Source organism: Carassius auratus, unplaced genomic scaffold, assembly GCF_003368295.1.
Source record: "Carassius auratus strain Wakin unplaced genomic scaffold, ASM336829v1 scaf_tig00001591, whole genome shotgun sequence".
NCBI lineage: Eukaryota > Metazoa > Chordata > Actinopteri > Cypriniformes > Cyprinidae > Carassius > Carassius auratus.
In genome coordinates, this window is record NW_020523372.1 from 142,904 (window position 1) to 170,692 (window position 27,789).

Sequence of the window (27,789 nt, forward strand, 5' to 3'; positions counted from 1 at the left end):
TAACTTTATTAAAGAAGGAGGCCGGTGGCACTTCTATGTTCAGAGTATAAGATTCTCTCCAAATGCCTAGCCAAAAGATTAAATATTGTACTGCAACAAATCATACATAAGGACCAGTCTTACTGTATCAAGGGTAGATCTATTACAGACAATTTGCATTTGGTGAGAGATCTTTTTGATTTTGCTTCTTTTAACAATGTTGAGGTGGGGTTTTTGTCATTGGATCAGGAAAAGGCTTTCGATAGGGTAGATCATGTCTACCTTTTTGAAACGCTTAAAGCCTTTGGTTTTGGGGATAATTTTATTTCACTGATAAGACTACTCTACTCTGAAGCTACATGTTTAATTAAAATGGCTGGTGGCCTTAGTGTTCCTATAATGGTTCAAAGGGGTTTCAGACAAGGCTGTCCTCTTTCAGGGCAGCTGTATAGTATCATCATTGAACCTTTATTATGTAAGCTAAGAAGAGAGTTAAGGGGTCTACAAATTAATACACCGATTCCTCAGTTGCCTGTTAAACTTTCTGCTTATGCAGATGATGTCACGGTTTTAATTAAAGACCCTAGAGATATTCAACATCTAGAAGAAAGTTTAAAATGTTATGGTAAAGCCTCCTCTGCAAAGGTTAACTGGGCCAAGTGTGAGGCTTTTTGGTGTGGAAAAGATAGTGATGGTCCCTTAATTCCAGGGGGGATGAAATGGGGAAGGGCAGGTTTAAAATATTTAGGTGTGTTCTTGGGAAGTGATGGATACATGAAGCAAAACTGGGAAGGTCTAGTGGAGAAAGTGTGTGCTCGGTTGTCACACTGGCATTGGCTGCTACCCCAGCAGTCCTACAGGGGAAGAGTACTGCTTTGTAATAATCTGGTTGCCTCATCTTTGTGGCACAGAATGATGGTGCTAGAGCCCCCTGAAGACTTGGTAAGAGACATTCAGCGACAACTGATAGACTTTTTCTGGTCAGGACAACACTGGCTGAAAGCCTCAGTCCTCTTTCTGCCGAGACAAGAGGGGGGTCAGGGGCACATCGATATTAGATCACGGATAAAGGCCTTCAGACTCCAGACCGCTCAAAGGCTTCTTTATGGAGAGGACGTCGTTTGGTTTGGGGTTGCTTGTGCCCTTCTGGGAAGAGCAGGAAAGATGGGATTTGATCGTCACTTGTTTTTATCGGACTGTGATAAACTGGACTTAAGCGGTCTGACACCCTTTCACAAGTCAGTGTTAAAATCATGGACACTTTTCAAGATTTCTCGAGATTTAGGTGATTCTCATTTTCAGTGGCTAAAGGAAGAACCTTTGTTTTTCAACCCAGTCAGGACATTTTAGGGCTGTTGGGAAGAAGCAACTGTTTGAGATGTGTGTAAAGGCTCTTCACTGTCATACTCTGGAGAATGTGAAGGAGTCAAAGTGGTTGGACTTTTTTGGGCCAGGCTCTTCACCCAAAGGTAGTTGGAGGACCTTGTACAAACCCCCCATTGAGAAACGGTCTGGAGACCTACAGTGGCGGATTGTGCATGGTATAATAGCTACGAACAGAGTAGGACACAGAGCACACATTGATCCACAGGTAGGGGAGGGTTGCCCTTTCTGTGGACAATCAGAAACAGTTTTTCATTTATTCTCTGATTGTGAAAGGCTTGTTCCTCTGTTTTTTTTTTTTTGGAGGAATGCTTTTGGCCAAGCAAAGTTGGCTATGTGGCTGTCACGCAGGAATATGATTGCTGGAATGGGGCAAACTGATGTTACTTTGGTTTTTAGAGGGTTGATAAAATCACGTTTAAAGTTTGAATTTGCATTTTACAATTTAGTAATGGATATAGAGACCTTTAAATACAGGTGGGGTATTAATAACTGTATTTGTGAAGTTGACTGTGATGGACTTCTGAATATTTATGTATGATGAAGAAAAAAAAAATTATGTTTTTTATTTTTTTTATTTTTTTTTTCATTTCTCTTGGGTTGTCTGTTTTTCAGATTGTTTGATTTTACCTAATTTATTTATTTTTCATACCTGTACAGTGGTTGTATTGAGTATGGAAAAGTAACACGTTTTTAGTTTTTTGTGGTGATTAAAGAGTTGTTAAAAGTCAAAAGTCTGTCTCTCTCTCTCTCTCTCTCTCTGTCTCTGTCTCTCTCTCTCTCTCTGTCTCTCTCTCTGAGCAAACACACAGATTTCTTTGCTGACAGAAGGTTTGGTTTTATAATGTGAAACTATGAATTGTCAGATAATACTGCTGGCATGCACTTAAAACTACTGTACATGTAATTTCTCTTTCACCCAAAAAGCATCTGACTGTGCAGAAATCCACAGTGCCGAACTGGCTGATACAATAAGATGCATATATATAAACCTGAGTTGCCCACTTGATTGTGCAGGAATCCACAAGAGGGCCATGGCTAATAGTTATATACAGTTCCATATATCCATTTCAAAAGTAAAAATTTACAGATTACTGTATGTGGGATTACTGACTGGATAAAATTCCCAGTTTTACTAGTGGTCTGACCAAAAATATATATAAAAAAAAAAAACTTTACAATGTCATTGTGATATATAAAGGAAAAATAAATATGGGCATGAAGATGAAAATAAAAAATAAGTTCATTGTCAGAATTTGTAACTCTTATTTTAAAGTTCTTTATGAACTGCAGAATTGCTTGAAATAAAGATTTAAATGCAAAAGAAAAGGCAGTAGAGCTGACTGTTTCTGTCAATGGTAAGTTTCAATTTTGGAATGTTTCTGATAACATAAGAAAACGTCTCGGGTTACGACTGTAACCCTTGTTCCCCGAGAAGGGGAACGAGAATTGCGTCGAACGACACTTTGGGGGAAGCCCCTCAGCGTAGCGCCTCTGAAGTATGAATGAAACTGAGCCAATCTTGATTGGTGTTGCGTCATGACGTAATGTGTGAAGGCATACGCGGAAGCTATAACTACGAGTACCCACTATGCTACAACGAGCCCTGCCTGTCCTAGTGTGAAGCTGTGCACAGGCACACTTAGGATGAGAGCACAAGGGTGCCAGGTGTCGATGGAATGTCCAGGCTGTAAAATCTAATGAAAGTGTGAGGGGGGGCCCATCCTGCTGCATCGCAGACCTCCTGGATGGGGGCCCCTAAGAGGAGGGCTCTAGAGGACGCCATGCCTCTAGTAGAATGAGCCCTCACGGCCAGAGGTGAAGGCAATGTGCGCACCTGGTAGGCCATACATATAGCTTGGACAATCCAGTTGCTAATGGTCTGTTTGGAAGCAGGAAGCCCCTTCTTGGGCGACCCGAAACAGACTAACAACTGGTCTGACTTCCGCCATGAGGAGGACCTCTGGATATATATCTTCAAAGCTCTGACAGGGCAGAGCAAGTGAAGTCTCTCCTCATCCACCATCACGTGAGGTGGAGGATGAAAAGCCTGCAGAACCGTAGGCCGTGCCACATTAGACGGCACCTTGGGCAAATAGCCTGGCCTAGGAAGTAGAATGGCTTTGATGTCACCTGGAGCAAACTCCAGGCACCCATCAGATATAGAGAGCGCCAGGAGATCTCCTACCCTCCTCAGAGAAGTAATGGCTAACAAGAAAGCCACCTTAAGGGAATGGTTCTTGGCCTCAGCCGACTCCAGCGGTTCGAAGGGGGCCTCAACCAACCCTCCGAGAACCACCGCCAGGTCCCAAGTGGGAACCCTGGTACGAGCCGCAGGTCTCATCCTCCAAGCCCCACGGAGGAAACGTACGACCAACGGCTGTCTCCCCAGAGGCCCATCACTCAGAGGAGCGTGGAAAGCCGAAATGGCAGCCACGTACACCTTGAGAGTGAACTGAAGCCACTGGGCAGTTAACTGGGTCCAGCTCACGCTCTCTGCACCAAACGGTGAAAACATTCCATTTTAGGCCGTACAATTTCCTCGTGGAGGGAGCTCTAGAGCTGAGTATGGTCTCCACTACTCCTGCTGACAGGCCGACCTCTCGGTACTGTGCCCCCTCAGAGGCCAGATCCACAGTTTCCATAGTTCGGGCCGAGGGTGAAGAATTGAGCCCTCTGCCTGGGTCAGCAGGTCCCTCCTGATGGGAAGCTCCCACGGAGGGCCGTCCAGGAGTAATACTATGTCTGAGAACCATACTCGGGCTGGCCACAATGGGGCTACCAATAATAAACTGATGCCGTTGCGACGAACCCTCTCTAGAACTCCCGGGAGCAGAGCGATCGGGGGAAGGGCTGTACCATGGCATCCAACCCCAGTGGGGCTGGATGTGTGAGAGAGAACCACAGTGGACAGTGAGTCGTCTCTCGAGACGCGAATAAATCCACTTCCACTGGGCCGTACCTCTGACATATGGACTCCACCACCTCGGGGTGGAGTCTCCACTCCCCGGGCCTCAGCCCCTGCCTCGACAGGATGTCTGTTTCCTGATTCTGATTCCCATGTATGTTGCTCTGAGAGACAACAATTTCCCTTGGAACCACAATACGATATGATGCGCCAGTCTGCATAGAGGGCGAGACCTCAGACCCCCTTGATGGTTTAAGTAGGCCACCACAGACATATTGTCCGTCCTCACAAGGATGTGATGGCCCTTGAGATCCGGCAGGAAGCTCCTCAGAGCTCGGAACACCGCCAACATTTCCAGGCAGTTTATATGCCAGGAGGAATGATGGTCCTGCCATGGACCTCTCGTAAAGCGGCCGTCCATGACCGCGCACCAGCCCGTGAGGGAGGCGTCTGTCGAGGCGGTTTTCCGGCAACATGACGCTCCCAACACGGGACCTTGGGACAAAAACCAAGCTCTTTTCCACATAGATAGGGAACGAAGGCATCTGTGCGTAACCCTAATCATGCGAAATGGGTTTCCCCTCGGGGAGAACCCCTTGGTTTTCAACCACCACTGCAAGGGCCTCATGTGCAGGAGACCGAATGGAATGATATTGGATGCTGCTGCCATGAGACCTAACACTCTCTGGAAATGTTTTACAGTGATGGCATGGCCTAGCTTTATCCTGGTCACCGTGGCCAGGATGGATTCGATCCGTGCAGGAGACAATTGTGCCCGCATCGAGACCGAATCCCACACCATTCCCAGGAACGTGGTTCTCTGGGCTGGTGCCAACACACTCTTTTTCGTGTTGAGTCTCAATACCAGGCTCTGGATGTGGGAGAGGACAACATCTCGATGCCGAACTGGTTGCTCACTATGCTGCAGGAAACGCTCGTCCAACTTGCTTTTAATAAGTGTTTCCTGCTTCTCATGTGGCCAACTGATATTAAGACGGGCCACTGCATGAGAGACAACCTCTACCAGCTCCTCATATGTGGGGCACGGGGTGGCGAATCATCCCCAAAATCCCCGCCTTCGATGCTAAGAACGTCTACTTCCTCGGAAGCAGACAGCTCAAGCACCGGGCTCTCCACTCGTGCGAATAAGCCGCGGGGCGGGCTTCCGCGCAAGCAAGAGAGCATCAGAACTGGCGGATGAATCGCGAGAGCGTGCCTCGGCAGTCTCGAGATCCACCGCCAGATCCATCTGCGAGCCCCATGAAGAGCATGCCGCGTCCGCCCGCACCACGGGGCTCGCGAGCCTGGCCATCCCCAGTGAAAACGGCCAGGCGGGAGCGCAGCACACGGATTGGCAATCTCTCACAATCCTCGCAAGCAGCCCCCTCGAGAGCTGCCCGCACATGCTGCACTCCCAAACAGTGCACACACATTCGGTGTGTGTCCCCACCCGTGATATAACGTGGGCAGGGATGCACACACCTCGTGAAACTGCTCGCCATAATAATGCTTGTGACTAAAGACAATACAACACCAAATAAGACTCACAAGACAGAGAGCGCTTGCTGAAGAACAGAAAGCTATCTCTGTTGTGTGCCGGCGTCCTTTTTATAGCTTCCGCGTATGCCGTCACACATTACGTTATGACGCAACACCAATCAAGATTGGCTCAGTTTCATTCATACTTCAGAGGCGCTACGCTGAGGGGCTTCCCCCAAAGTGTCTTTCAACGCAGTTCGATGTTCCCTCGAAGGGGAACTTAATGTAATGTAGTAATGTATAGTAAATGCAAAAGTAAAAAGCATTGAATAATTGTTAAAAGATTTTATTACTGTACTGTGTAAAAAATAATCTCAATGCTGAAAAAGCATTTTAAGTAACAATTTTTGGATTTAAAATCAAAATAATGGATAAATGTTGTGTTTGTGGTAAACAGCCACAGATCAGGAGCAGACTCCTTTGTGCTGGTTTGTGATTGTAGCTCCGTGTAGCTTTGTTTTTCTGTAGAATCTTACTATCACTCTCTGGATGATATTGATGATGAAGTGATAAAATATAACTTAATTCCCACCATATTTCTGATATTATTAATCAATCTAAACAGATTAATTTAGAGCAGTTGAAAAACAGAGTTGCGACACTCCCATAGATTGACATAGGAACTTTGCAATGCCGAAGTAACATTGGCTTTCATGGAGTTCCAGCGCTGAACTCCCCACATTTTCAATGTTTCTGAAGTATGCTCGCTGGTAAATTGATGAAATTACTGTATTATCGACATTTGAATGTATTAGCTGACCTCTCATGAATGTATTTAATAGTTGTATTTTATGTAGCCAGCTTTTTTAATGTTTACTGGATGTAGGTAGACTCTTAATTGCTGGTAGCTTAAGGAACAAACACTTAACTAAAATTAGATACCATAATCTGATGTTGGGCTACATTTAACTAAAATTTTCTTCAAGTTAAAAATTTTAATTTTAAAATATTAATGATTAATCGATAGTTGATCGTTAATTCTCCCGACGATCGACTAAGAAAATTTAATCGAATGCCCATCCCTAATATATACTTCTATATACACACACACACACACACACACACACACATATATATATATATATATATATATATATATATATATATATATACGGATTTTTGTTGAGAAATACCGTATAAGCATGTTGACATGATCTGGTGTCAGACGCGACCGCAACCATGGTGACCGTCAGTCCAGCCGCCGAAAACACCCGCTCTGAGGGAACTGACGTTGCCGGGATGCACAGGTACATCATTTGAGTCGTGGCCGTGTTGTACTTATACACGGCATCGCAATGTTTGCAGTTAACTAGTTCGCTTTTTAAATCAAAATGGTCCCACGGCCACGCCACACTTCGCCGTGACATATTCATGATGATTCATTTGAAATAAAAACGGAAGATCGCAGATAACCAAGTAGGGTGTCAAATATTGCACCCTGGTGGTAAAATATTTAAATATTTTTGCTTCAAGACTCGCACTACGTAACGCAACCTGCATTAGATAAAAAAATGCTTTAGATTAATCGATAACAAATTAACATGATCGAAGAAATTCTTAACGATCAATTATCGATCGTCGATTAATCATGCCCATCCCTAGTATATATATAACAGAGTAGTCAACATTTGAAATGGACCTGAAGTTATCCTAAAACCTTCTTATCAGGACAAATTTGTTTCTTTTTTTGTTTCAGCCACTTCCCAGAAAAAAAAATGCCAATATATGTATACCGCTATATGTAGACAGCGCGGATTTGTTTGGAACTATTGAGAGCTACATGAACCACGTGACCACGTGGCATTGAGAGCAAAGAGAGTTGCAACTCTAATATTTAACGGCTCTGATTTGAACATTCACTTTTATTCTAAATTGCGAGTGCAGCGCACCTGCAGCACATCAGCATTCCTTAGCTTGTCATTGATGTTTCCATCCGTGCCTATCGCTGTTTTCTTTTCTACTCTCCTCTCTCTCGCTACGTTTCTTTCACTCTCACTCTGTTTTTTTCACAAGTTCATCAAACAACTGTGTTTAGTATCTTTCATCAATCACAGTTAATTCTGAGCACATAGAGACTCTTTCACCTAGATATCACACTATAGATACTGTGTCTGTTCCCCGAACTAGAAAATACAAAAAACGTCCAAACCAAGTTAAGGTTAACAATTTAATTGAGATTCAACAAATAAAAAACAAATGCAATATGGATAAACAAATGATAAAGCTTGGCTTATTGAATATCAGATCTTTTTCTTCGAAAACACTTTTTGTAAATAATATGATCACTGATCATAATATAGATGTGCTCTGCATGTGCAACATGTTTCAGGACCTACTCATTGTCGAAATCATACTCTAGATTTAATACTGTCACATGGAATTGATGTTGATAGTATTGAAATTATTCAGCCAAGTGATGATATCTCAGATCATTATTTAGTTCTGTGCAAACTTCATATAGCCAAAATTGTAAATTCTACTTCTTGTTACAAGTATGGAAGAACCATCACTTCTACCACAAAAGACTGCTTTTTAAGTTATCTTCCTGATGTATCCAAATTCCTTAGCATATCCAAAACCTCAGAACAACTTGATGATGTAACAGAAACTATGGACTCTCTCTTTTCTAGCACTTTAAATACAGTTGCTCCTTTACACTTAAGGAAGGTTAAGGAAAACAGTTTGACACCATGGTATAATGAGCATACTCGCACCCTAAAGAGAGCAGCCCGAAAAATGGAGCGCTGCTGAAAACCTTCAAACTGGCTGTTAAGCCTCTCATTAAAAAACCACAACTTGACCCCAAAGAACTAGTTAATTATACACCAATCTCAAATCTCCCTTTTCTGTCTAAGATACTAGAAATGGTATCCTCACAATTATATTCCTTCTTAGAGAAAAATGGTATATGTGAGGATTTCCAGTCAGGATTTAGACCGTATCATAGTACTGAGACTGCTCTCCTTAGAGTTACAAATGATTTGCTCTAATCATCTGATCGTGGCTGTATCTCTCTATTAGTTTTATTGGATCGTAGTGCTGCGTTTGACACAATTGACCACAGCATTCTTTTGCATAGACTTGAACACTTTGTTGGCATCAGCGGAAGTGCATTAGCATGGTTTAAATCATACTTATATGACCGCCATCATTTCGTAGCAGTGAATGAAGATGTATCATATCGATCACAAGTGCAGTATGGAGTACCTCAAGGCTCAGTACTAGGGCCGCTACTCTTCACGCTTTATATGTTACCCTTGGGAGATATCATCAGGAAAAATGGTGTTAGCTTTCACTGTTATGCTGATGATACTCAGCTCTATATTTCTTCGTGGCCCGGTGAAACACACCAATTTGAAAAACTAATGGAATGCATAGTCGATATAAAAAACTGGATGACGAGTAATTTCTTACTGCTAAATTCAGAAAAAACAGAGGTGTTAGTTATAGGACCTAAAAACTCTGCTTGTAATAACGTAGAACACTGTCTAAGACTTGATGGTTGCTCTGTCAATTCTTCGTCATCAGTTAGGAACCTAGGTGTGCTATTTGATCGCAATCTTTCCTTAGAAAGCCACATTTCTAGCATTGGTAAAACTGCATTTTTCCATCTCAAAAATATATCTAAATTACGGCCTAGGCTCCCAATGTCAAATGCAGAAATGTTAATTCATGCATTTATGACCTCAAGGTTATTGTAATGCTTAATTGGGTGGTTGTTCTGCACGCTTAGTAAACAAACTACACCTAGTCCAAAATGCAGCAGCAAGAGTTCTTATTAGAACCAGGAAGTATGACCATATTAGCCCGGTCCTGTCATCGCTGCACTGGCTCCCTATCAAACATTGTATAGATTTTTAAATATTGCTTATTACTTATAAAGCCCTGAATGGTTTAGCACCTCAGTATTTGAATGAGCTCCTTTTACATTATACTCCTCTACGTCCGCTACGTTCTCCAAACTCAGGCAATTTGCTAATACCTAGAATATCAAAATCAACTGCATCCTTTTCCTATTTGGCGCCTAAACTCTGGAATAACCTACCTAACATTGTTCGGGAGGCAGATACACTCTTGCAGTTTAAATCTAGATTAAAGACCCATCTCTTTAACCTGGCATACACATAACATACTAATATGCTTTTAATATCCAAATCCGTTAAAGGATTTTTAGGCTACATTAATTAGGTAAACTGGAACCGGGAACACTTCCCATAACACTCTATGTACTTGCTACATCATTAGAAGAATGGCATCTAAGCTAATATTTGTCTGTTTCTCTCTTGTTCTGAGGTCACCGTGGCCACCAGATCCAGTCTGTGTCCAGATCAGAGGATCACTGCAGTCACCCCGATCCAGTACGTATCCAGACCAGATGGTGGATCAGCACCTAGAAAGAACCTCTACTGCCCTGAAAGACAGCGGAGACCAGGACAACTCGAGCCCCAGATACAGATCCCCTGTAAAGACATTGTCTCAGAGGACCACCAGGACAAGTCCACAGGAAAGAGATGATTCTTCTGCACAATCTGACTTTGCTGCAGCCTGGAATTGGATTACTTGTTTCGTCTGGTCAGAGGAGAACTGGCCCCCCAACTGAGCCTGGTTTCTCCCATGGTTTTTTTCTCCATTCTGTCACCGATGGAATTTCGGTTCCTTGCCGCTGTCGCCTCTGGCTTGCTTAGTTGGGGTCACTTCATCTACAGCAATATCATTGATTTGATTGCAAATGAATGCACAGACACTATTTAAACTGAACAGAGATCACATAACTGAATTCAATGATGAACTGCCTTTAACTATCATTTTGCATTATTGAGACACTGTTTTCCAAATGAATGTTGTTCATTTGCTTTGACGCAATGTATTTTGTTTAAAGTGCTTTATAAATAAAGGTGACTTTGACTTGGTATTAATGGGAGTGTATTAGCATGGTTTGAATCATACTTATATGACCCCCATCAATTTGTAGCAGTGAATTAAGAGATATCATAACGATCACAAGTGCAGTATGGAGTACCTCAAGGCTCAGTACTAGGGCTGTTACTCTTCATGCTTTACATGTTACCAGGGTTCTAAATTAACTTTTTTGATCACCAGCCAATATGGCTGGTAACTTTCTAAAGTTACCAGCCAATCAGAATTTCCACTAGCCATTTTTTTTCTGTAAAAATAACAAATGATGAGTGCCACTGAATGAATTTGATCATTTTATTAACATTGTTGGCATGAAAAACACATATAAAAGTACAATGCATACAACAAAATATACATTGACTCAAATTTAAAATGATTAGTTCCCACCACGAAATCGCTTGTTTTGTTTTTTTATTTCGCGTAACTTACATGTGGCAATCCTGACAAAGCATTACGACATTCTTGTGATCAAACACAAGCCACTCATGACCCATCAGCCATTTGGAATTAAATTTTATTTTCTTTGTTTCTCTGTCGATATCCTACGGAGCCCCGCATTGTTGTATGCATTGTCACCTGTAGGAGAAAAAAAAAATCAATCCGTGGCGACGGTTTTGAAATCCGTCACCTCAGTTTATAAACTGTAATCACGAATTCATAAACTGTTCCCTCGGATTAACAAATCGTGCCCACGAATTAACAATCCATGCGCACGCTTTCGCAATCCATTCCCAAGGATCTGTAAACCGTACTCACGGGTTCATACAGCAAGCTCCTTTGCTTTTTACCCTTATTTTCTTCTTCTTTTTAGCGTTTATTTCTTGGCCATAAAACACAGGCGGCTGTGTCTTATCCTATTGGTGATTGATGTAAAATAAACGCTCAATACTATACTATGAAAAATAATGTTTAATAAACAGAAATTAATCTGCCGGTGGGGGCGGAGCTACAAATGCGCGTCAGTTTACAAATCCGAGGGAACGGATTGCGTAAACTTGCGCACGGATTATGAATTTGTGTGTACGGATTCAAAAACCGACGGTACGGTTTACAAAATCTGAGCGCATTGGGAATTGGGAATTCGTGGGCACAGTTTGTTAATCCGTGGGTACGATTTGTTAAACCGATGGAACAGTTTATGAATTCGTGAGTACGGTTTATAAACTGAGGGGACGGATTGCAAAACCGTCGTTTCGGATTGAATTTTTTTCTCCTACAGGTGACGTGCGGGGCTCCGTAATATCCTCATCCCCTGCCTCGTTCCTCTTTTCGCCCCCAGAAATCTGTCCCAACCACCGCCACATTTAGTTTAATTTTCTTTAATACCTAACTCCCTCCGTTTTCAGTCTATGCTCCATGCTCTGGCTCCATTCGTTTTTCTTCCTTGTGTTTTCTGATGGACGCTCTATTCCTTTCCATGTTTTTTCGCACTGGTTTCACTGCAAACTGCATGCAGCCAATGGATATTAAACGCATATGAAATGTCATCACGTAGCATTACAGCACAGTGTTCATGGGAAATGTAGGAAGTGCTGTCAGGGGGATAAATGACCGAGAACAGAGTCTCATGTCATGCATCACCAGCCAAACTGGCTAGTAAGTTTTAATTAACACCCGCCAAAATGAATTTTAACCCGCATTTGGCGGGTTGGCGGGTGTTAATTTAGAACCCTGCATGTTACCCTTGGGAGATATTATCAGAAAACATGGTTTTTGCTTTCACTGTTATGCTGATGATACTCAGCTCTATTTTTCTTTGCGGCCCGGCGAAACATACCAATTAGAAAAACTAACAGAATGCATAGTCGATATAAAAAATGGATTATGAGTAATTTCTTGCTGATGAATTCTGAAAAAACAGAGGTTTACATAGGTGTACAGAGGTGTCTACATGTAATAACCTAGAACGCTGTCTAAGACTTGATGGCTGCTCTGTCAATTCTTCGTCATCAGTTATGAACAGGTGTCGGCCGATATATCGGCCTTGTCAATTTATATTTGGCATTTATCAAATATTGGCATCGGCTGATAAGTTTTTCTGCTTGGCCGATGTCTTCAAGGCGGGACTTATTTTGACAGGTGGGAGCAGCAGCGCCTGAGCACACAGTGTATAAACTCTCTAGTAGTTGTTGTTAACAGTTCTGTCTAATAAGAATAGAAGTCTGTCTAATAATCAGATAGAACGATTAAACAAAGGAATTAATGGATACAGAAAGTATTATAATGACTGCTTATATATTATACTTATTATTAATAGAAAGGCAAACATTATAATACTTTCTCATTTGCTTTTAGCTTTAAGAAAATATGCATTTATATAATTTAAACAAATCTTTGAATGACTAATGAACATTAAATTTCCAAACCTTGCAAACTCGAATCCAGCTGTGAGAACTCGTGAAGTGTGCATTTTTTTATCCAGCATGATCACGTGTTCTATGTGTGATGGTCAGTCCCTGTGAACTGAATGTTTTAAACTTTAAACCTGTGCTGTGCTTTATGCATTTGCCCACTGTCAAGTGCGTTTCCACCGCTGGAACTTTACCCAGGAGCTAGGAATTTGGGCTGGTACCCTGTGTGTTTTCACTGCAGGAACCAGGATCTAAATAAAGTTGTGGGTAAAAAATAGCCCGTCAGAAGCCCCTTCTCGCATGGTAGTAATTTTTCAAAGGTTCAGAACTTTCGAGGCTGAGACATGGGCCCTAAACATGCTGATTGTTTGAGTTCACTTGGCATTGTGATTTCAACCACCATTTATTCCGATACTTTTCTAAATATTACTGTTACTGTGGCATGAAATGTGGTTTTAAAAGTATTTCAGGTGAGAATGTAGTTGTTTAAAACTCAAATCTGCAGTTTATTCATAAAGACAGTGCCTATTTAAAAATGCGTCTTGCAGATTTGGAGACGATCAGCTCCACGAGATAAGCGGGAGCACAGCACACGTTTACCAATGAGAGCGGTCTCGATTCGGCTAGTCCATCCGACATTTGCCGCTGGCTCTGATGTCTCTTTAGTGGTTAAACATAAAATACAATACATTTTGGGTAAATCTAGCAGGTATTTTTTGGTATTTATTCAATTTATATATTTGTTAAAGTTAAAATAATTGTTAAAATAAAAAGAGGAAATTTATATTATATTTAGTTTCATTGTAATGTAGGCTGTTTTCATATACACATTTCCCTGAACTACATTTCTGTGGCTATTAATATGTTTAAATGAAAATTTAAGGAGGCAGTGGTATTTGATATCATATTTTGTCTTTTTGTAAATATACAGTGAGGAAAATTGCAGTAGTCAAGGCGAGTGACTGGTGTTCTCATTATTGTTGGTGTAAAAAAAAACTAGCTGCTTTTATCCTCCATGTTAATCAGTAATTTTACACATAATAAAAACATACACTTAATTAGCTTGGAAAATAATTGTCAATACACAGCCATAAAAAATAAAAATAAAGTAGCCCAGCCTAATAATAATTTGTCTATATTAAAAGTATTCCACTTAACAGGCCTGTGTGTTTTGTATCACAGTGTCCATTCTCGGAGCATATAAACCCTGCCCACATGAGGAACGCTGCTTCAGTAGTTTATTAAAAGTTGACTAATTCTGAACGTCGCATGTCCATATTGCACCAAAATGCAACACTGCACTCCCATGGGTCTGCAGCAACACACCCGCCACACGTGATGTCGATTGGATGAACGGTTCTCGACCTAATATTAATGCAAACAGACAGACAGAGAGATCCCTGTCTTTATTAGATAGAAGAATATGTTCAGCCCCTCCCTCCAAGCTTTGAATATTGAGTTTTGAATACTACCGAAGGTTTGAAGCTCAAAAAATTGTATTCAGACCAGCCCTAGAATCTGTGAATGGCTTGCTCTTAGAAAGTGCTTTTGATTTGTGGGCATTTAAAAAAAAGCACTGGGTGGATTTCTATCATTAAAGGGTTGTTGTGTACACACATTTCCAAGGCACATTCAAAGTCAAATGCCATGTAAAAGTGAATTTCACATCACAGCACGAGAAACACTTCTGGAAAACATTAAAAAAGTGACACACTAAGCATTCTCAATCAGCAACATTCAGGTGCTCAGAGTCAAAGAGCTTGGTATCTAACACATTTGAGTTGCAAATGTTTGCTCCATCTGTGAGTCACACATACAGATTCTCATTACTTCACTACATATATATTCACATGGGCACTTTCAAATATTTGAAAATTTGAAATCTTTATATTTCATCTCGAGTGATAACGTGAAAAACGTGTGATAAAAATAAATGACAAAAAAATAAAAATGTTCACATTTTATGGAAAAGGATGGAAGCCTTGAATTTAATTAAATAAAATAATAAATTAAATTAAATAATATTTAATAGATAAATAAATAAATAAAATAAGTGAAAATGAAAAACATCTTGAAATGTATTTTAAGAAACAAAATAAACTAGTGTAGTAGTTGTGATAGCTTTGTGTTATGGCAAAAATAGCTAATTTGATATTGGCAAAGGGTAAAATTAAACCTAACTGGGGATTCTGTGAAATTTTCTGATCTACTACTATCTACTGATCCAGTGGTTCCCAACCTTTTTCAACTCGCGGCCCACACAACCAAACACATATGTTTGCGCGGCCCACTTCAAAAAAATTAACTGACCCCGCTATTGTTGGGTTAATAACTTAGTACTCAGAAGCTAGATTTTAAACTATATTTATTGAATAAACTAGGGCTGTGCGATATGGACAAAAAAAAAAAAAAAGTATCGCGATTTTTTTGATCAATTTTGCAATTGTGCTTTTACAGTCATAAATGCATTCAGGATTAATTTGAAACATATTTCCAAAAGAAAACCAATCAGAGCTTTATCAAAAAGTTGTAACATCTCTAGAACAGACATAAGTCAAAATTATCACTATAGTGAAGATGTAAAATAATTTATAGACTTGTGGCAAAAAAATAAAATAAAATAAAAATCCTGTATAGAGGGACTTTTTTTTCTTTTTTTGCCATGCATTGTTCATAGAGCTCATTAATTGTAGCGGTGCCTCAGGTGTTTGCAGTGTGTATACAGTATGTGTATGCGGTCAGCAGTGAGAGCGCATAAATATAACGCGAAAGCACATTCAAATAATGCACGAGTGCGAATCTCTCTGTTCGCAGCAGATTTCCTTTGCTCTGTCACAAAACCGGTCGTGCTTGCTCAGATACATGCTGCTTTGCGAGGAGAGAGTGTGCACACTTAAAACGTGTCTCCTCTCACTTAAACTGCATCCTGTTCACTAACAAATTCACTCTATGCTCATATGTTAGACATGAATTATTTTCGCACGTTTTTATTTCTAGCCTTTTACCGCAATGAGAACGCTCTGATCCGTCAACATTGGCTCAGAAAAAAGGCGCATCACAGACAGTGTGTGAACCTGGAGTTAGGCATATGCGCACGCTCAAATCGTGATTTTAGGACGTTTTCTTTTAATCGCACAGCCCTAGAATGGACTGGAAATGAACAGAAAATAATTGGCGGCCCACCTGCAATACCACCGCGGACCACAGGTTGAAAACCACTGTACTGATCTACTAGAGCAAAACGCTTCCTAGGAAGACCTGTCTTCTTTTCATTTTTAAAGCAGCAGTAAACATTTAAATCTACCTTAAAGTTGCCAAGTACTCAATTCTTTGAAAATAAACTTGCTTCTGATTTGTGCCTTTCAGATACACTCTTAAAAATAAAGGTGCTTCACAATGCCATAGAAGAACCTTTTTGTCTAAATGGTTCCCTAAAGAACCTTTAACATCTGAAGAAGCTTTCTATTTCACAAAAGTTCTTTGTGGCAAAAGAAGGATCTTCAGATTACAAAAACATAAGAAAGAGATGATTCTTTAAAGAACCTTTGACTGAATGGTTCTTTGTGGAACCAAAAATGGTTCTTCTACATGGCATCGCTGTGAAGAAACTTTTGAAGCACCTGTATTTTTAAGAGTGTAAGCTAAATAACATCTGAAACATTATATGTTGTTAACAGAAAGCACACAAAACACTTAACAATACTCTTAACAACAAGCTCTCATATTCATATAATGTAGCAATTTTAGATACATAATGAAGCTGCAGTTATACATCTGCCATTACCAGACTACTGTAAATCAACATCCATCAACTACGGTAGGGCCGATAGACGATGTCATCATCCATCGCCGATGCCTGATAGATATCACAATCTTGAGCCGATGCCCAACACTGAGTTTTGTCAGGTTTGTTCGAGAAAGCTAGATATGTGCAGATGCTACAAAATTAGGCTGTATGACATACAAAAAACAGTGTATGTGATATATCATGATGAGTCAAGAGGTATTTATTTGCACTAAATCTGCATAGATTTGTCTTAAATTAACTTGATCAAGAAATTAAAAGAGTGAACATAATTTACGAAAAGTAACCTGCTAAATTGGCTAGTGATTTGACAGCGTTACCTGGCACAGTTGATTTTTACTCGCATTTGGCGGGTGTTAATTTCAAACCCTTATAATAATAATAATAAAAATAATTCTCCAGCCAACATAATTTTTGTAGATATCTGGCAATTAACCTAGCAATAAGATACAGTATATGGCAATAAACAGAATCTATTATGCTATACGTCGTGAGAAGAAAAAACAACAGGCATTGTCATGTTGCAACAACTTCAGTGTAATTAGTGCTGGCATCCTTAGTATGATATATTTTTTTCTGTATATTAAACTAGGGACAAGAAGAGCAGAGGTTATGCCTTCTAAACACAGAATGTGTTTACAGTCTTTGATGACAGAACTTACTGTCTACCATTCCTTGTTACAGTCCACATTTGTGTATTTTGTAAGAACTAAATAAATCAACATTTATTAACTCCCTAAATAAGAACAATAGACTTCAGAGGCTCAAATACTTTCAAGTTGAACTTGTTTTTCAGTCTTGTGGCAGAGGTTTGTAGGAACGCCTGACTGAACTTGCAACTCCCCAGGGTGTTTTCTTAACTGTTTGGGAGGGAGATGTCACATGCAGTGTTGGCATAAACACTCAGATATGGGTGCATGTATCTTTGTAACATTGTGAGCTTGTAAATCTGCCAGATACACTGCATAGACAAGGTGTTAGAAGTCACAAAAAATAACAGAAAACAGAACCGTCAACTATGCAAATTTTACAAGTGGAATATTAAAAACCTAATTTGGGCTGACAGTCACACTGAGATGGCAAACATAACATAAGAGCCTGCATGACTTTCAAAAGTTTTGATACTCGTAAAAAAAATACAATAATAAAATGGCTAGACATCATTTCTTTTCAAGGAGCGACAGATACTGTTGGTCTGAGTACAGGTGCTGGTCATATAATTAGAATATCATCAAAAAGTTTATTTATTTCACTAATTCCATTCAAAACGTGAAACGTGTATATTATATTCATTCATTACACACATACTGATATATTTCAAATGTTTATTTCTTTTAATTTTGCTGATTATATATGACAACTAAGGAAAATACCAAATTCACTATCTCAGTAAATTTGAATATTGTGAAAATGTTCAATATTACAGACACCTGGTGCCACACTCTAATCAGCTAATTAATCTAGTTTTGTAGGCTACACAATCATGGGGAAGACTGCTGACTTGACAGTTGTCCAAAAGACGACCACTGACACCTTGCACAAGGAGGGCAAGACACAAAAGGTCATTGCAAAAGAGTCTTGCTGTTCACATAGCTCTTTTTCCAAGCACATTAATAGAGAGGTGAAGGGAAGGAAAAGATGTAGATAAATAAAAAGTGTACAAGCAATAGGGATAACCGCACACTGGAGAGGATGGAAACAAAACTCATTCAAAAATTTGGGGGAGATTCAGAAAGAGTGGACTGCAGCTCGAGTCAGTGCTTCAAGAACCACTACGCACAGACGTATGCAAGACATGGGTTTCAGCTGTAGCATTCCTTGTGTCAAGCCACTCTTGGACAACAGACAGCATCAGAAGCGTCTTGTCTGGGCTAAAGACAAAAAGGACTGTACAGTGTATGTCCAAAAAGGACATACTTTATGCAAATGAGCAATGACAAGCAAAAGGACAACAGTGATACACCACCTGATATTGTTGAACATTTCAACCTGATTTTTAGGGAGTAAACATTTTCATGCAGTGGAGCAATTTTGACAGATGGACAGCCCTGACTTTGTTGCAGCCTAGAATTAAACTGCTGGTTTCCTCTGGCTATAATATGTAACCTTTGCCACTATTTCCCTGTTTAATACTGTAATGCTTCTTTGACACAATCTGCATTGTAAAAAGTACTATTTAAAAAATTGTGACTTGACTTGACTAGAAATGGCCAACTCCCTGGCCAGTGCATTAACTGATCAAATAGGGAGTTGTTTAAGGAACATCCTAGAACACTGCTTCTAGACTTGTGAATGTGAGTAATGATCTTAATTCAGTATCAACAATCTTGATTCAAAGATACTGCTAGCTAGATCAAATTAAATACCTAATATCATTGAAGAGCAGTGTAGTCTGATTCTGCATGACTTTTATCAGGCTTAATATTTTTTTTTTAAGGGGGGGGTGAAATGCTATTTCATGCATACTGAGTTTTTTACACTGTTAAAGATTTGGATTCCCATGCTAAACATGGACAAAGTTTCAAAAATTAAAGTTGTACGTTTGAAGGAGTATTTCTGTTCCAAAAATACTACTTCCGGTTTGTCACAAGTTTCGGAAAGTTTTTTCCGAGTATGGCTCTGTGTGATGTTCGATGGAGCGGAATTTCCTTATATGGGTCCTGAGGGCACGTCTGCCAGAAGAGCGCGCGCTCCCGTATAGCAGAGCACTGAGAGCACAACAGACTTCACTGATCAGAGCGAGAGCGTCGCGAAATGTCACAAAAGGAGTGTGTTTTTGGTTGCCAAGGCAAGACAACCCTGCACAGATTACCAAAAGAGAAACAGCATTAAAGGGGGGGGTGAAATGCTCGTTTTCACTCAATATCCTGTTAATCTTGAGTACCTATAGAGTAGTACTGCATCCTTCATAACTCCAAAAAGTCTTTAGTTTTATTATATTCATAAGGGAAAGATAGTCTGCACCGATTTTTCCCGGAAAAACACGAGTGGCTGGAGGAGTGACGTGTGGGCAGAGCTAAAGAATCACGAGCGCCAGTAGGCTTTTGAGTTGAGCGCGTCTGGAAGCTGTGACATCGTGAGGACAAAACCAACCAAAACAAACCACGGCTAACAGTCAGATTCAGCGTATATTTATGATCCAGAATCAGATCCAGAGGCTGAAATTGAACAAGAGCAGCATCAGCAATCAGTCTCTATGTGGTATGTACTGAAACTGTATATATTTGCTTAGCGGTTTTGGAAAATGACTAAGTTCTACTTTCTTTGTCGTCTTTTTTTTTATAGCTGTACATGTGGAAAGTGCAGTTTGATGACAACATCGCATGTTGTTTACTTGATGTGCTTATGCGCCGATAGCTAAGTTAACAACACAGAGATATTTGAAGCATTTTACTTGTGCAGTTTGATGACAACATCGCATGTTGTTTACTTGATGTGCTCACGCCGATAGCTAAGTTAACAACACAGAGATATTTGAAGCAGTTTTACTCACCGCATGCGGTTCCAACACACGATCGTGACCCTTTTTCGTTGGGACTGCATTATCCTTAAGAAATACACGATGTGCAAATCCGGCGTCAAACTGGACCTTGTTTGTAAAACAAGCATCTTCGAAATGCAGGGGAACAAACACAAACACTTGCACAACTCCGTTGATGCTCTGTAAAAATAAACTCCATCCACTGGTCCCTTAATGCTGTTTCTCTTTTGGTAATCTGTGCAGGGTTGTCTTGCCTTGGCAACCAAAAACACACTCCTTTTGTGACATTTCGCGACGCTCTCGCTCTGATCAGTGAAGTATGTTGTGCTCTCAGTGCTGTGCTATACGGGAGCGCGCTCTTCCGGCAGACGTGCCCTCAGGACCCATATAAGGAAATTCCGCTCCATCGAACATCACACAGAGCCATACTCGAAAAAAACTTTCCGAAACTTATGACAAACCGGAAGCAGTATTTTCGGAACAGAAATACTCCTTCAAACGTACAACTTAATTTTTGAAACTTTGTCCATGTTTAGCATGGGAATCCAACTCTTTAACAGTGTAAAAAACTCAGTATGCATGAAATAGCATTTCACCCCCCCTTTAAGGGACCAGTGGATGGAGTTTATTTTTACAGAGCATCAACGGAGTTGTGCAAGTGTTTGTGTTTGTTCCCCTGCATTTCAAGGATGCTTGTTTTACAAACAAGGTCCAGTTTGACACCGGATTTGCACATCGTTTATTTCTTAAGGATAATGCAGTCCCAACGAAAAAGGGTCACGATCGTGTGTTGGAACCGCATGCGGTGAGTAAAACTGCTTCAAATATCTCTGTTTTGTTAACTTAGCTATCGGCGCGTAGGCATAAGCGTAAGACTGATTGCTGATGCTGCTCTTGTTCAATTTCAGCCTCTGGATCTGATTCTGAATCATAAATATACGCTGAATCTGACTGTTAGCCGTGGTTTGTTTTGGTTGGTTTTGTCCTCAAGGTGTCACAGCTTCCAGACGCGCTCAACTCAAAAGCCTACTGGCGCTCGTGATTCTTTAGCTCCGCCCACACGTCACGCCTCCAGCCACTCGTGTTTTTCTGGGAAAAATCGGTGCAGACTATCTTTCTCTTATGAATATAATAAAACTAAAGACTTTTTTGGAGTTATGAAGGATGCAGTACTACTCTATAGGTACTCAAGATTAACAGGATATTGAGTGAAAACAAGCATTTCACCCCCCCTTTAATGAATCATCCACATCTTGCACATAGTCTGCTTGACATAAATGTCATAACCAGAGAAGGCTACAAGGATTGTTTAACCCTTGTGCAGCCCAAAATATCAGATTCATACACACATACATATCCGGGTTTGCTGTCCACGGATTTGTTGAACTGACTGCAGTCATTGGTGGTTGCACCACCAGGTGGCAATTAGTCTGAGCTGTTACTAAATTAACCTGACTTGGTTACTAAACTGTAAATTGCATGCAGCATAAAACATGCCAAATTAATATGCAGATAATCTGCTGCAGAAACATGACCTGCCAAAAGTGAGAGAGCTACATGACTGCATGTAGATATGAACCAATACCTGTTACTGGATTTCTCAAAAGCACAAATTAACCAGAATTCCTAAATTATGAACACACACACACACACACACACAAATAAATAGAATAGCAAAGAATGCGTATTATGCTTCAAATTAAACGTTCTTAAAGGCTAGAACAGCAGACAAATATTTTGCTGTTAGGCTACATTACGCCAAATGCCATGTTACTTATATCTGACATTCATTCAAACAAATTACTTCAGAAGCCGATTCTCTTCTGCTTGATTTTGATCTGTTATAGTCGATTTAATAGTACAATCAATCTACAGCATATGAAAACATTACATAACAGCGATCTCTTTCATGCATCAGTCAGTGGATGCCCTGAGAATGTCTGCGTACTTTCATGGCGTGATTGTCATTGAATATACACAGCTAAAGCTTTAGTATCAATTGTCCTTTTCTCACTTTCCTCAGCCACATACATTATATTTACGATGCATTCAGCTATACTCTCCGTTGATCAAAAGGCTGTATCCTTTTGGTATTGCGCATGCAGGATTTTTCTCCCTTTTGTGTAATGCGTTTGCTCACTAAAGCTGAAACAAGGAATCGCACTGTAGTAGCCTGTACAGCAGTGTTGCGTTTGACATAACCTTTCTAGATCTAATGTTTCTTCTCCACTGCAAAACAGCACTAATCATGATTGACAAATGCACCGCCGTTACAATTAAATGTATATTAAACTATAACATGGTGACACGCAGTCTGTCACTCACCTGAGATATCAAGCGGTCGTCCAGGTAGATCGTAGAGATTTCAGAGTAATGAAGTTCAAGCAGTAAAGGCGAGTAGGTCCCGCCCAGATCCCATCGACTGTTTCACGGTAAAGCACCCACCAAATGCTACAGTGACAAAGCACGGTTAAACGGAGGGACGTCGCTAGGAGGGTTATTGAGAAGTGTTCAATGTGAACAACCCTGGGAAAATAAGTTAATTTTTTGGCCGCTGTGGTGGACCTTTGTGTGTGTGTGTGTGTGTGTGTGTCAATAATTTTATGGGCATTATCAGATGAAACCAGCGCATCTCAAGCACAGTTAACTAACATGAACATTAAAAGATGTTCAGCGACATGTAACCTTATTTTATAATTATGGGAGCTGAGCCTTTTTCCGCTTGAGCACCTGTTCCCCCGGAAAAAAAAAAAATTAAAATGTATTTTTTTCTAACTAACTTGTATTTATTTAGGATTTGGTCCAAAATGTAAAATATTTCATGCAGTGCTATTATGTAGCAATGCTCTGCTAATTTGAAACTAGAATTTTTACACAGTGGAAAGTTTCTGCAAAAGGAAAATAGAGAATACTAATTATTTTTTTCTCAAGCAAATATAATAAGAATAGTAGACATGTCTCTGAAATAAGAAAATCCAGAATACAATACATTAACAACAAGCTTTAACTAAATGCTCTGCAATGCTTTAGCTAAATGCTCATCTGTTTGGCAACCAAAGGTAGTATCCTCACATTTTTGTTTCTTCTTAGAGAAAGGATTTCCAGTCAGGATTTAGACCATATCATAGTACTGAGACTCTCCTTATAGTTACAAATGACCTGCTCTTATCATCTGATCATGGTTGTAACTCTCTTTTAGTGCTATTTGATCTTAGTGCTGCATTGAACACTTACATTTACATTTACATTTATTCATTTAGCAGATGCTTTTATCCAAAGCGACTTACCGAATCAAAAACAACAAAAAGAGCAATGATATAAAAGTGCTATAACAAGTCTCAGTTAGCTTAACACAGTACACTTAGCATAGGATTTTAAATAATATAATAAATAAAAACAGATAGAATAAAAAAAAGAATAGAGTAAGCTAGTGTTAAGGCGTACACGGTGCGATTTTTGCTGTCATACGAGTTCGCAAAAAATATTTTTTTCAATCATGTGGAAATCGCGTATGCTCGTATGGTCGCGGCTCGTATCATTGAATTAGGAGCCGAGCAGAGTGGCTTACATGTGTGCGGTTGAAAGAGCCGATTTGTTGATTCATCTGAAGTAGACCAATCACGAACTAGGAAAACCACAGAAGAAGAAACACGAAGACGGCAGTGCCATGCAAGGGGCAAGGAACTCGACCGGAAGTTGAAGTCGGGTGGGGGCTGCCATCTTTTAGCAGAACTTCACTTGCGTTAGCATTCCCATTGACTCCCATTCATTTTGGCGTCACTTTGACAGCGAATAACTTTACATCTGAGGCGTTTAAAGACTCTGTTTGTCCATTATTTATTTCTAAAGATACACAACAATGTATAAAGGGCCCCATTACCTTCTATGTTACATTATGGCCCCGTATAAACAATTTTTGTAAAAAAATAGGCTAACGATTGCGTCATAACCACTCGGCTCTCTGTCGCATTACCTTACAGACAGGTGGAGAAGCTCGCAGGCAATTAACTTAATATGGCTTACTGGCGTTACATTTTAAAATACTATACAAAATAATTAATCAGAATACTTACTCCTGCTCACTCACGACAAAGAACTCCCCGCTCAAGCTTGCCGTCTCTGCAAGATTAACGACGGCAGTTTGCACGCACAGCCACTTAGAAGATTTACATCTGGCAGACAGGTTGCTGACGTCGTCAAGCTTCGTTTGAGTCTGCGCGTCAGAAACGGAAGTGCTAAAAAACGCTAAAACTGGGCTTCATTTGTCTCAATTGAGGTCCAATGGGGTCGCTGTGTCCATTTCTTTTACTGTCCATAGTGCCATGGCGAATGTGGACTATTGACCAGGAGGATAAACTTGCTGAAGTCTGACAGGAACAGCGAGCACTGTATGATGTTTCTAATGTGTACCATGCTTTTTAGTTCTCTCTCTCGCTCTCTCTCTCTCACACACATATGTAGTTTCCAGGGACTCTCCATAGACGTAACGGTATTCTATACTGTATATCCCCATACACTACCTCTATCCATCAAGGAAAATGCATGTTTAAAATTCCTATTAAACACCGTATAGTATTTTTTAAAAGCCATTTGGTATACGAGGGCACAGGAATTGTCATCACAAACCATCATGTTTACATTATTGTAATACTTATTTCAGATATTTATAAACCATATACAAGAACACAAACAAAGGGTGACCAAACGTCCTGGTTTCCTATTGCTGAAAAATAACATGTAAGTGTAGGAAACAGTCACGGCTCGTATCAATATTTTATGCCTGCCTTCGACTTGAAGCACCGCTGCACGCACAGAAGGTATGACATTAAAGTACCGCGAGAGAGAGAGCGCTAAGAGAGCACACATATCCAATGCATTCAAATCGCTCTCACGGTACTTTAATGTCATACCTTCTGTGCGTGCAGCGGTGCTTCAAGTCGAAGGCAGGCATCTATCAACTTCGTGCGATTGCTTTCTGGAATTCGCAGGTTGTAATATCGTGTCGTATATCATCTCGTCCGTACGATTTTCAGATAAACTCACTCGTGCCGTGTGCGTGGACATACGATCTTCCGACCATCCGAATTCGCACAGTGTATGCCCGCCTTTAGAGATCTTTACACATACAGACATACACACACATACAATTGCATAATAAATTAAAAGAAAATAGAATACAAAAGATTAGAAAGGTAGTTAGATTTTTTTGAAGAATAGAATTAGAATAATGAGTGTTAAAGTTAGAGGGTCAAATAAAGATGGAAGAGATGTGTTTTAAGCCGATTCTTGAAGATGGCTAAGGACTCAGCTGCCCGGATTGAGTTGGGGAGGTCATTCCACCAGGAGGTAACATTTAATTTAAAAGTCCGTAAAAGTGACTTTGTGCTTCTTTGGGATGGCACAATCAAGCGATGTTCACTTGCAGAATGCAAGCTTCTAGAGGGCACATAAGTCTGAAGTAACAAATTTAGGTAAATGGGTGCAGAGCCAGTGGTAGTTTTGTAGGCAAACATCAATGCCTTGAATTTTATGCGAGCAGCTATCGGAAGCCAGTGCAAATTGATAAACAGAGGTGTGACGTGTATTCTTTTTGGCTCATTAAAAATTAATCTTGCTGCCGCGTTCTGAATTAATTGTAAAGGTTTGATAGAATTGCCTGAAAGACCTGCCAAGAGGGCATTGCAATAGTCCAGCCTGGACAGAACAAGAGCTTGAACAAGGAGCAGCGTGTTCCGAAAGAAAGGGCTTGATCTTCTTGGTGTTGAATAAAGCAAATCTGCAGGATTGAACAGTTTTAGCAGTGTGGTCTGAGAAAGTCAGCTGATCACCAATCATAACTCCAAGGCTTCTAGCTGTTTTTGAAGGAGCTGAAATTGGTGAAATTGTGATGAAACGATGGGTTTGCTGGAATCACAAGCAGTTCTGTCTTGGCAAGGTTGAGTTGAAGGTGATGGTCCATCATCCAGGAAGAAATTCTGTTAGACAAGCTGAGATGCGAATAGCTACCATCGGATCATCAGGATGAAATGAGAGGTAGTTGAGTGTCATCAGTTTTGCAGTGGTATGAAAAGCCATGTTTCTGAATGACAGAACCTAATGATGCCATGTAGACAGAGAAGAGAAGTAGTCCAAGAACTGAGCTCTGAGGCACCCCAGTAGTTAGATGTTGTGACTTGGACACCTTACCTCTCCAAGATACTTTGAAGGACCTATCTGATAGGTAAGACACAAACCATTGAGGTGTGGTTCCTGAGATGCCTTTTGCCAGTAGGGTTGATAGGAGGATCTGGTGGTCAAAAGCAGCGGACAGATCAAGCAGAATAAGTACTGAAGATTTGGATTCTGCTCTTGCCAGTCTTAGAGCTTCAACATCTAAGAGCAAGGCTGTCTCAGTTGAATGTCCACTTCTGAAGCCAGATTGGTTGCTGTTAAGGAGGTTGTTGTGTGTGAGAAATGTAGAGAATTGGTTGAACACAGCTCGTTCAAGTGTTTTTGCAATGAAAGGAAGAAAGGAAACTGGTCTGTAGTTCTCTAAAAGAGATGGGTTGAGGTTGGGTTTCTTAAGTAGTGGAGTTATACGTGCCTGTCTAAATGATTAGGGAAAAACACCAGTGTGGAGGGATGTGTTGATGATGTGAGTGAGTGCAGGTACAACTGCAGGAGAAATGGCTTGAAGGAGATGAGATGGAATAGGATCAAGCGGGTAAGTAGTAGGGTGATTTGAGACTTCTGCCTCAGAGAGTGAAGAGAAGGATGTAAATGAGTGTAAGTTTGCTGGTGATATGAGCTTGACTGATTGTGGTGTGGAAATTTTTTTAAAAGAAAATTCATCACCTCTGAATGCAGGATGCTAGTGTCCTTTAAATGAAATGAAAAAGGAATTTTACTCTCTTTTTGAAAGGGTATGTGTTTTATTTTTCCCGCTATAACAGTGGTTGCTTGGGTGCTTGAACAGGCAAAGAGTTCACAACAAATACATTTCCCTCAAGGAACCAAAATCTCCATCGGTGACAGAATGGAGAAAAAAACCTTGGGAGAAACCAGGTTCAGTTGGGGGGCCAGTTCTCCTCTGACCAGACGAAACCAGCAGTTCAATTCCAGGCCGCAGCAAAGTCAGATTGTGCAGAAGAATCATCTGTTTCCTGTGGTCTTGTCCTGGTGGTTGTCTGTTGTTTGCAGTCCACAAGTCTGCTGTTGTGGAGACATTTGATACATTTTCTGTCAAGCTATTTTTCATTACCACAAACTCCTTCTCAATGTTCTGGACTAGTGTCTTTCTGCATATCATTGATTTTACTCCACTGATTCCCACCACAATTATTTAAAAGAAGACTGCTCAACCAATGATAATGACTGAACATCATCAATTACAAATTCAATATTAGTTTATTAATTGTACTCTGAGATGTCCTTTTTTCAAATTCAG

General features: G+C 40.3%; 1 protein-coding gene across 2 annotated transcripts in view; it reads right to left on the reverse strand.

The window, feature by feature from the left end:
• Nucleotides 1-22,943, reverse strand: part of LOC113069352 (band 4.1-like protein 1) — a 126,005-nt gene extending 103,062 nt beyond the window's left edge. Inside the window, exon 1 of one of the 2 annotated variants that reach the window (XM_026242362.1) lies at nucleotides 22,689-22,943. The gene's annotated coding sequence lies outside the window, so the exon portion shown is untranslated. The remainder of the gene's footprint in view (nucleotides 1-22,688) is intronic. The other variant, XM_026242361.1, reaches the window with a different exon arrangement.
• Between the last annotated feature and the right edge of the window lie 4,846 nt (nucleotides 22,944-27,789).